Source organism: Cryptomeria japonica, chromosome 2 (assembly GCF_030272615.1).
Source record: "Cryptomeria japonica chromosome 2, Sugi_1.0, whole genome shotgun sequence".
NCBI classification, from domain to species: domain Eukaryota; kingdom Viridiplantae; phylum Streptophyta; class Pinopsida; order Cupressales; family Cupressaceae; genus Cryptomeria; species Cryptomeria japonica.
The window spans coordinates 280834209-280846373 of record NC_081406.1 but is presented as its reverse complement, the minus strand read 5'-3'; the positions used below and the strand labels follow the sequence as shown (position 1 = coordinate 280846373).

At 35.6% G+C, this 12165-nt stretch overlaps 1 protein-coding gene across 6 annotated transcripts in view; it reads right to left on the bottom strand.

Moving 5' to 3' along the window:
- Positions 1–12165, bottom strand: part of LOC131030498 (uncharacterized) — a 227606-nt gene that overhangs the window by 92836 nt on the left and 122605 nt on the right. The gene's annotated exons all lie outside the window — the stretch shown is intronic.

The following is a 12165-nucleotide window of genomic DNA, read 5'->3' as shown; positions in this document are numbered from 1 at the left end:
TTACTTGCACTTTTGTAATTACATGTAAGGCAACTACAAGTTGTGTCCAATTAGGACTGTAGTTGGAATAAGTCTTAGTTAGTTATTGAATAAGTCTTGGTAGTTGAGAGAATCTCTCAAGTTAGTTAGGATTCTCCCACCATTTTTTCAAGGCTACTCTTCTATAAATACTTGAGAGGGTCTATTGTAATCTTTATCTTTTGGAAAGCAAGCAAAAACTCTGCCGAATTTACAGCAAAGAAGTCTTTGAGCTTTCATGTGTAAATCTAAGAATTGAAAGGAGCAGAAGGAAATTGCTCAAGCTTTGAGTCTTTGTGCTACATTCTTGAGTTAGTGTTCTATATTATCTTTCTTGCAAGTGTTCCTAAAGAGCTTAATCACATCTGATTTGCAGTCTTTGTGCTGCAAGTAGTTGAGTTTAATATAGATTAAAATAAATATTTTGTTGAGAGAAGATGCAAGTCTTTATACTTTCACTTGTTCTTAAGAGAATTTAGGAGTAGATTTTGTGGGAAATAGCTGAGTCTTTGAGCTTACACTACTTATCATTGTTTTAAAGGAGAAAAGAATAGTGTTTTTCAGTCTTGGAGCTGTCATAACTTGTTCTTTATATCATTAGTGTAGAAAAGGGTAGATAGGACTTCACATAATCAAGTCTTTGAGCTTGATATTGTCGTCCCGCCCCGAAGGAAGTGACGGAAGTCTTTGCGCTTTCAGGAAACTTTATTTTCTTTCTCTCATTTCATTTGAAAGTGGTTATTGTTGTTTATATTCAATTGCTATCCTTTATGTGAAGAGAAAAGAATATTGTCTTTCTTGAAAGAAGAAAGATTGTTGTCCCATCCTATTTTATTTTCAAAGTTGTAGTTAGATAGGGGGAGCCTTCCCTTAATTAGGAGAGTTTTACTCATGTACTGTGCTTGAAACCACAACTTTGTATATTTCCCCAAGTGTACAAAATTTTCAACCAACATGATTGTCCCTTTTATATCTTATTCTTGAGGGAGTCAACCTTTCATGATTTCTACCCTTTGATAGAGTCACAACTATTCACCCTCAATTACTGTCTTTTGAAAATAATTATTTATTTCCAAATTGATTGTTTGCCCACAAGAGGTGTGGCTTAAGGGGGGTTGTTGGTGTTGGAAATAAGCCACACCCGGACCGACGATGGACTAGTCCAAGAGGGGCCAGTGGCTTAGTGGTAGAGCACTCCAGCAACGTATGGAAGGTCCTAGGTTCGAGTCCTAGCTGGTCCAAGTCTCAACATGGTATCAGAAACAAGTACAGGCTAGGAGCCCCAAGCACACGAGAGGTGTGGCTTAAGGGGGGGTGTTGGTGTTGGAAATAAGCCACACTCGAACCGACAATGGATTGGTCCAAGAGGGGGCAGTAGCTCAGTGGTAGAGCACTCCAGCAACGTATGGAAGGTCCTAGGTTCGAGTCCTAGCTGGTTCATGTCTCAACACTTCATGTCCTCTTTGTAAATGATGTTCAATTCTCAATTCAATATGCAAGTTATATTCTAGTTTTGTTTTCTTGATCTATGTATTATCTATTTATATGATAAATCTGACTATCTTCTTTTCTATGGCAAGTGACAGGAGCATTTATTGATTTCGATGTCGTTCTCACAAATATCGATTGATATGTATATTCAAGTGGGGAGGATCAAGCAATGCCTTGACCGGTCATGTCTTTTAGACATGACCGATCAAGACATTACTTGATCGCACCCTTTGACTCATTGTTTACAATTACCAATCGGTGTATACTTTAATCAACAGCCCGATACTAATCGGTGCATACTTAACTTATTACCCGATACCATCGGTGTCTACGTGACTTGTTACCCGATACCAATCGGTGATCGCTTAATTAATAATTCGATACCAATCGGTGTATGCTTTGCCACCCGATAACAATCGGTTAATCCCGATAACCATTATTTGTTCATAGTTTAATAAATCAACCGATATAAATCGGAATACATGGTTAGCTAGATAATAATCGGTGATCACAGTTATAATGCAAACCAATATTAATCGGTATACTATGCTATGATATGATTATCGATAGTTTGAGCATTGATTGAACTAAGCAGATTGAACATATACAAATGAAAAATGATCGTCAAATGAAGGAACAATAGCTTGAAGTTTTTCCTCATAGTTTATCGATAGGATAAATGATTGAATGAGAGACTTCATTTATCTCCCATTCAATCATTTATCTTACAGAAGCTATCATGCATTAACACTCCCTCTTAGCTAGGTAAGATAAATGAAAAACAATATATCAAGCATCACAATTCAAATGATGGTTAGTATTCTTTACCCAATCTGACTCTCTAGAAAATCCTATCACCTAATCACATGATATGAAGTATTACCTAAACACGTGATACAAATGTCCATCACGTCAATCTTGTGATGACAAGATATCACCTAAGCATGTGATATCAGTATTGCCTAAACATGCAATACTTAAGGATAATCATATGAGAAAGATTGAATTCTCATCTTATCCAAGTTGTGGTATGTGCACTAATATCTTACACAAATGTTTTACCACAACACAATCATGGCAAATCCATGACACACCAGAGATCCAACATGATAACTGGTTTGGACATCATAAGATCATCACCTTATAATGACTACATACAAGTGTTCATTATCTTGAGAGATCGTCACCTCTTAGATGTGAACCCAAGGGATAAAATCCAAAATGTCCTATCATGACAAAGAAGTTTACACATTAAACATCTTATTGATATGCAAATACAGATTACAAAGAAAATTACCGTTCTATCATACCTAAACCTTTTCTAAAGTGATCAACCTTCACTCTGGAAAGAGGTTTGGTCAAAATATCTACAGTTTGATCTCTTATACAAACATATTCTAATTGGATCACATTTTTGTCTACCATATCTCGCACATAGTGGTATGGAATCTCAATATGCTTGGATCTGTCATGCAACACTGGATTTACTGAAAGTTTTATGCAGCTTTGATTGTCACAATGTATAACAATGGGTTTCATAAGCTCTCCAAACAACCCCACAAGCAACTTCCTAAGCCATACTGCCTCTCGAGCAGCCATAGAAGTTGCAATGTATTCGGCCTCGATGGAGCTTTGAGCTACAAAAAACTGCTTCCTGTTGATCTAAGATATCATGGTTGAACCTAAACTGAAGCAACACCCTGAAGTGTTTTTTCTGTCAATCACACTTCCAGCCCAATCTGAATCTATAAATCCATGTAGGTCTATATCAACTTTCTCATATTTGAGACTAAGTTTTAGGGTACCTTGTAAGTATCTCATCATGTGTTTTATTGCAACTGAGTGTATCTCCTTAGGTTCACACATAAATTGACTTAGAGCATTAACTGCATAACTGATATTCTGCCTTGTATTTACCAGGTACATTAGGGACCCAATCATCTGTCTGTATTGAGTAGGGTCAGTGGGTTGTGACTCTGTTGTTGCTTCTTTAAATTTATGTAAATTGGTTTCCATAGGAGAGGTCATGGGCCTACAGTTTAGCATTTTGAATATCTTCAAAATGTCCAAGGTATACTTTCCTTGGTTTAGTATAATGTTGTCAGAATTCTGTCATACTTCTAATCCTAGGAAGTAATGAAGGAGTCCCAAGTCCTTCATATCAAATTCTTTGGATAGATCTTTCTTGCATTGATCTATAAGGTGATCATTTCCTGTGATTAATAAGTCATCAACATATAAAATCAATATTAGCATATCAACTTTATTTCTTTTGTAGTAGAGATTAGGATCAACATCATTCTTAGAGAAGCCTAATCCTGAGAGATAAGTGTCAATTCTTTCATATCAGGCCCTGGGAGTCTGTTTAAACCCATAGAGAGCTTTCTTGAGTCTACACACATGAGACTCTACATCATGAATTTCAAACCCTTCAGGTTGCTCTAGGTAGACTTCTTCTGAGATCTCACCATTTAGAAATGTTGTCTTAACATCCATCTGGTGTACCTTCCACCCCTTTGCTGCTGCAATGGCTAATACAACTCTTACTAATGTATACCTAGCAACAGGTGCAAAAGTTTCTTCATAATCTATTCCTTCTCTATGTGAGAACCCTCTAGCTACAAATATGGCCTTGTGTTTTTCAATACTGCCATCTACAGCATGTTTGATCTTGAAAAGCCATTTAGATGAAACAACAGATTTCTTAGTTGGCCTAGGAACAATCTCCCAAACATCATTCTTCATAATGGCCTTATACTCTTCAGACATGGCATCCTTTCATACTTGATGTTCAAGTGCATCTGATACATTGTTTGGTTCGGCTTTAGAGAGATCATTCATAAGGGCAACATAGCTAGTGAATTTATTAGGCCTTTTGCTTTCTCTAAAGGTTCCTGAAGGAGCAACAATCTTCTGAGCTTCTGCTATAGTCTTGGTGGCCCATAGTGGACTTTTCTTGAGGTTTTCTCTCGGTGGGTTTTGAGTTTCACTTATAGTTTCCTCAGGATTCTCCCTCTAAAGCTCAGGAGTAGAATTTTCATCTATGCTAGGGGTAGGGATATAGACTTCAGGCTCTAGTGAGCTTTGGGCTCTTTGAAGGCTAAGTCTTCTTCAAAGATCACATCCCTACTTAGTTCGATATTCTTTTGACTAGGTATATAGATCCTGTAGGCCTTGGAGGTTTCACTATATCCTACAAGGATTCCCCTTTTTCCAGAAGGCTCTAATTTTAATCTTTTCTCCCTAAATACATGAATATAGACAGGGCATCCAAATATCCTAACGTGGCTGATATCTGGTTATGATTTAGTAAAGACTTCCTCAGGGGTCTTATCTTCAAGATGGGAGTGACGACATCTGTTTTGAATATATACAGCAGTACTACTTGCTTATGCCCAAAGATTGACATTTAGATTCTGATAAAGAATCATAGCTTTTGCAGCTTCAACGATTGTCCTATTTTTCCTCTCAGCTACCCCATTTTGTTGAGGATTATAAGGTATTGTTAACTCCCTCTTAATCCCTGAATTTTTACAAAAAACTTTGAATAATTCTGATGTGTATTCCCCCCCATTATCAGTTCTTAGGGTTTTAATTTTATTTCCTGGGGAGTTCTCTGTTAGCGATTTGAATTCTTTAAACCTATTGAGGATCTCTTCTGATTTTTACATTTCAAAAAGTAGATCCAAGTTTTCCTAGAGTAGTCATCAACAACTATTACATATTACAAAAATCCCCCCAAATAAGGTACAAAATGGGTCCACATACATCAGAATGAACTAACTCTAAAATTTTAGTTGTTTTCCTAGTACTATTTTGAAAAGCACCCTTAGTATTTTTACCTAAGGCAACATCCTTTGCATGCCTCTGAATGATATTGCTTTAACTTAGGTAGGCCTGTGACAAGGTCTCCCATTTATGATAAAGCTCTAAAATTCAAGTGGCCTAGTCTTCTATGCCAGACTTCATTAGCATCTGTAGTTTCATGGATTAGGACTAAATTGGGCTCTGTGCATAGCTCATACAAGTAGCCTTCTCTTTGACCAATAGTTTTAGCTTTCTTGATGGATGAATTCTTTGGCCAAGCCAATACTCTGTTGTCCATGAAGGTCACTTTGTATCCATTGTCCTCCAGTGCTAATATTGAGACTAGGTTTCTCTTGATGCCTAGAACATATAGTACTCCTTTAAGTTGTAATGATACACTTGACTTTAGTTTGATGGTGCAGGTTCCAACTCCTCTGACTGGATGTGTGGAGTCATCTCCGATAGTTACTTCCTCATCATTCTCCTCTTTCATGGAGTCTAGCACTTCTCTAAATCCTGTAATGTGCCTAGATGAGCCACTGTCGATCACCCAGGAGTTAACTTTGTTTGATGCTTGGTTTGTGAGTGTTGAATAGAGTACATACTTCTCGGGGTCTTCTTCCCTTTTAGATTTTCCTATTTTGGCAAATGTGGCTTGTTGTTTGGCTCTTTCTGGACATTTGGCAACATAGTGCCCAAATTTGTCACATCTGTAACATTGAATCTGTGAAAGGTCCTTCTTAAAGGTGTTCTTGCCGTGACGACCTTTTCTCTTTCTAAATTGTTTTTGTTTGCTTTTCTTGTTTGAGTTTGTATTTAGAACTTGGAGATCTTCATCTATATTCTTTTTCTTGATCCCTTTCTTATTTTGCCTTGATTCCTCTTGGAGACAGTCAGCCTTTAGCCTATCGAATTTTGGAAATTCATCCCTCGCACTGATGCCTTGTACGAATGTTTTTCATATGCTAGGCAACCCATCTAGAGCAATGAGTGTTAATTCTTTGCTTTGGATCTCATATCCAAGAGATGCCAGTTCATCCCTTAGGGCTGATATTCGCATGAAGTAGGCATTGACTGATTCTCCTTTGATCATGGCTATGTGATTTATTTCTCTTTTTAAAGCCAAGGTTCTACAAGCATTGGATATCTCAAATGCATCTTCAAGTGCTTTGAACATGTTGTAGGATGTTTCATGTTTCCTTATGATGGGCATAATATTATTTCTCACCCCATCAACTATGATTTTGATGGCCTTTTCATTTCCCTCTCTCCAAGTTGTTTTGTCAGGTTCAGTCTCAAGTTCTGCAGTTTTAGTTTTTACAAATGATTCTTTATTTTCTTTTAGAATAATCTGAATTCTGAACTTCCATGCTGAGAAGTCATCACCTCCTCCGAGTCTATCTTCAAATCTGATAGCGCTAGCCATTAGAAGAATTGTGATGTTGAATATATGCTTGTTTTGAATTTTCCACAAAACTGAACAGCCTCAGGTACAATTTAACTATAGCTCTGATACCATGTAAATGATGTTCAATTCTCAATTCAATATGCAAGTTATATTCTAGTTTTGTTTTCTTGATCTATGCATTATCTATTTATATGATAAATCTGACTATCTTCTTTTCTATGGCAGGTGAGAGGAGCATTTATTGATTTCGATGTCCTTCTCACAAATATCGACTGATATGTATATGCAAGTGGGGAGGATCAAGCAATGCCTTGACCGGTCATGTCTTGACCGATCAAGACATTAATTGATCGTACCCTTTGACTCATTGTTTACAATTACCAATCAGTGTATACTTTAATCAACAGCCCGATACTAATCGGTGCATATTTAACTTATTACCTGATACCAATCGGTGTCTACGTGACTTGTTACCCGATACCAATCGGTGATCGCTTAATTAATAATTCGATACCAATCGGTGTATGCTTTGCCACCCGATAACAATCGGTTAATCCCGACAACCATTATTTGTTCATTGTTTAATAAATCAACCGATATAAATCGGAATACATGGTTAGCCCGATAATAATCGGTGATCACAGTTATAATGCAAAACGATATTAATCGGTATACTATGCTATGATATGATTATCGATAGTTTGAGCATTGATCGAACTAAGTAGATTGAGCATATACAAATGAAGAATGATCATCAAATGAAGGAACAATAGCTTGAAGTTTTTCCTCATAGATTATCGATAGGATAAATGATTGAATGAGAGACTTCATTTATCTCTCATTCAATCATTTATCTTACCGAAGCTATCATGCATTAACACTCTTCTCGTAGAAATGATCTCCCTTTTATATCTCATTTTTTAGGGAGTCACAACTCTTCATTTCATGCCCTTACACCATTCATTAAACTTAATTAAATTTTAATTTTATATTTAATAATTATAATAGTGTTGTCTTCATTTTTGTTTTCAAAAATGAAGGACCATTACATGAATTTTTTGTGAAAAAAAAGAAAAAATTTACTGTGGCACGCTTCCCGAGGCAGAATTTCAACTAATCCTTGGACTGGCTTAATCCTCAGTCCATCCTCAAACTACGTTTTGAATTTCATCAAATTCTGGATTCGTTTGCTATGTCTTTCCTTCAATTTCAGGTTTTAAAATCCCGACTGCAGGTGGAGAATTTTCTTCAAACTGCAAGTTTTAATGATATCCATTGTTTTGGTCTTTGTAGGGGAATTTTTGGCTTATTACATGTGCACTTTTATTAAAAGATAAATACTTGTAATTTGTTTTAAATTTCCCTTTGTTGTTTTTATTATTTTTATTGTTTTTGGTCTTGTTTAGTTAAAATAGGGATTTTTTGGCTAAATTACAAGTAAACTTGTAGTTCTCTCCAAAAACCCCTACTTTAATGGTTTTTGCATGTAAAAGGGATTTTAAACCCCTATTACATATGTGCAAGTTATTAAAACTTGTTGTAGGGATTTTATTTTCCCTTTACAAGTAATTAAAACTTGCACATCTCTCTCCAAAACCCGATTTTGCCTAGAAATGAAATAAAGTGACAATTTTAAACTTGCTATTTGGTCCAAAAAACCTGATTTTGCTTAGAAAGTGCATTTTTGACATTTTAAACTTGCTATTTGGTCAAAAAATCCCGATTTCGCCTAACATGTTGAAAAAGTGAAATTTTAAACTTGTTATTTCCTCCAAAAAACCCAATTTTCATTGGTTCATGCAAATTAAAACTTGTTATAGGTTCCAAAAAACCCGAATTGCAAGGAAAAACGTTTTTTTTTAGGAATTTAGGCAAATTTTTGTGGAGATTTTTTGGGAGATAGAAGGCGTTTTGGATTCCTCCCTATTTTTATGCATTTTCAAACACCTTTCACGCCACATGGAGGTTAAGATTGCTGGTTTTTAGCTTTATAACAGCAGCCACGTTTTTTTGCCATTTGGAATGCCACGAATCAGCAATCTTATGAATCGTTTTGGCTTGGTATACTAAGGCATTGAGGTTAGAAAGAGTCTTGGCCATTTTCCATGCCATTTCTCATGCATTTGCTGCCACGTTTTTCAGTTTTGGGCATTTTTTCAAAAACATGGCTAGGGTTTTGGAATACGGTTAATTTCTTTTTAAGATATTCTTCTTTATTTCAAAGATTAATCATTTTTTGAAGAAGGCATTTCAGTTTGGAGCAAGGTAAGATTTCTTTTCTTCTTGTTTCATTTTTCTTGTTTTCAAATATGTTGGTTCTTCCCCAAAAATCAGATTTTGTAAGAGAGATTTTCCCCTTTGTAAAGCAATTTTAGAATTGCATTGTTCTTCCCCATTTTCCCTCTTTACTTGTATCCGGGATTTTAAATCCCGATTACAAGTTGGATGAAAATCATTGTTCTTCCCTTACGGATAAAAGATTTAACCATATTTTGTTTAAATATGAAGTTGCAAAGCTGAGAAATACCCATCCTTTCAAAATCAGGTTTTTGGAACCGGATTACATGTTGAAAATTTCTTCCCATTTTCTTTAAAATGATCTTCCCAAAATCTTTTCATATTCATTTTCATCATCCGTACATACCATTTCATCCACTCATTTCACACCTTCATTCATTTTCTCCATTTAAAGTCTACCTGCGGTCAGCCATCCAAAACCCGAAATTGGTCCAAAATGTACTCAAAAAACACTTGAAAATGAGTTCTAAAGGTCCAATTACAAGTGCAAACTTGTAGTTACCCATTACACATATGAAGTTGCATGTTTGTTCCCCGCAATTGCAAGTTAATGCTCTTGTTTTTCCCACACATGTAATGCAACTTCCAAAACCCAAAATTCACTTGTGAGCCCATTTTTGCATCAATTTCTCTCTTCCCTTGTCAATTCGGTTTGCACACACGATCCACCAAATCAATGGATTAAGGCATGGGCCTTATTTTGCAAGCAAATTTCAGGAATGAAGGATGATACAAAGAAGAAATACAACAACAATTCATGGTTGAGAGCATAAAATGCTTTCAAGACAAAGATGGTCATGACATGAAAAGAGGAAGGCTACCCTTTCCCTCCTGAAAAGATAGTACTACCCCAAGCAAGAAGACAAGGATGCAAGTTCCCGTTCCGGTTCAAGATGTCTTTACCAATCCAAAATACTTCAAGTTCTTGCATCCTGAAGCAGCATAAAGATCATCACAGACAAAGGATGATGCAGTTAGAGTCATCTCTTTAGACACATGGAATAGTTTTAGTTATGCATTTGTAATTTTGTTTTGACAAGTTACATGTAAAAAAAAATAACTTTGTAAAACGCAAGTTACAAATTACTTGCACTTTTGTAATTACATGTAAGGCAACTACAAGTTGTGTCCAATTAGGACTGTAGTTGGAATAAGTCTTAGTTAGTTATTGAAGTCTCAGTTAGTTATTGAATGAGTCTTGGTGGTTGAGAGAATCTCTCAAATTAGTTAGGATCCTCCCACCTTTTTCTCAAGGCTCCTCTTCTATAAATACTGGAGGGGTCTATTGTAATATTTATCTTTTGGAAAGCAAGCAAAAACTCTGCCAAATTTACAGCAAGAAATCTTTGAGCTTATGTATGTGAATTGAAAATTTTGAAGAATAATAAAGAAGGATTACTCAAGTTTTGAGTCTTTGAGCTACATGTTTGAGTTTGAATCTTTTTATTTCTTCCATGCAAAGTGTTTCTAAAGAAGCTCAGTCTAATCTGATTTGAAGTCTTTGAGCTGCAAGTAGAGAAGATTAATTAAAATAAGAAAATCTCTAGAAGGAGCAGCAAGTCTTTGAGCTTGCGTCTATTCTTGAGGAAAAATTATTGTTTGATAAGAAATATCAACAAGTCTTTGAGCTTGCATTAGTTCTTGTCTTTGTGTTGAAAGAATAGATTATTCCAATCTTTGAGTTGTTGTCTTTTATTCGTTGTAAAATTTAGTATAGCAAAGGGTAGATAGGACTTCCAATAGTCAAGTCTTTGAGCTTGATATTGCTGTCCCGTCCTGAAGGAAGTGACGAGAGTCTTTGAGCTTTCAGGAAACTTCATTTCCTTTCTCTCATTTTCACTTGAAGTTGTTACCATTATTATACATTTTCTTGCTATCAGTTTTCTAAGGAGAGAAAAGGATATAGGCTTCCTTGAAGAAAGAAGGAAGACTGTTGTCCCATCCTGTTTTTATTTCAGTTTTAGATTGATAGGGGGAGCCTTCCCTTAGTTAGGAGAGTTTCATACTCACACACTATGGTTGAAGCCACAATTTTGTTTGCTTTCACAAGTGTACAAAATTTTCAACCAACAAATAGATTTTATTTTTATTATTTATTATTATTTTTTAATATTTTAATTCAAATAATTTATTATTAAATCCTATTTCAAAAAGAGGACATTATAACATTCGCGTTATAGGAGGGTAAACATTATTTAACAATGGTGAAAGGGATCCACATGTACACCTAGTTGTGTAAGAACAAGAAAAAAAAACATCAACCGCCATAAGTGAGGTAGTTAAGGTTTCAAACTTTATTATGGAAGACAATTGCAATAAGTAGAGGGCAATGCCCCATACTGAACACGTGCATGAGTTTTGAAACATTTGTAAGGAATATGTTGCCAAATAAGTACAAGCTTTCTCAACCACATACCAATGATGGGATTGAAGCCATTGTTGTAGATTTTGACATCTTTCTAAGTGTATGATGGGTCGAAAAACAAGTTGGAAAGGTTATCATGAAATATACCCAAAAACTCTAACCAAAACGTGTTGTGAGAACTCATGTTCAAGCATCCAGATGTGAGGACAAAAACCTACGAATCTACTGGAGACTAGAGGATGAAAACCCTTTGGTTTCGTGCACCCAAGGGCATAAACCTTTTGGCCGAAAGGCTAAACTCACCTCCAAGATCATGTTTGAGCATTAATGGTAGCAGATCTCTATTGTGTCAAATCCATTTGAGTTACAAGGTGTTGTGGCTGTAAGAGTGTGTTTTCAATTGTTGTTGGTCGTTGTAATAGTATAATGTAATATAGTTTTTGCTCAATTAATAGAAGGAAGGTTCTGCAATTTTATCTATGTTTGTGAACCTGATTTAAAATCTAGGCTATCATTATTGCTATGTAATACCTTGAAGAAAATTTGAGTTATTAATGTAATGTAAAAATCCTAACAAATCCAGGTTTTGCTAGATCTGGTAAAAGATATTTAAGTTTTATTTGCTAGCCTGATCTGTAATACAAGGTTGTCGATGTTAATGGGAAATGAAAAGGGAAATTTTTTGGGTTTGCTAGATTAGGGTTTGTCATGTTAGGGTAAAATACGGAAATCAGAAGTACAATACTAAGCCATAAATTTTGTTGTGTAAAAATTAATG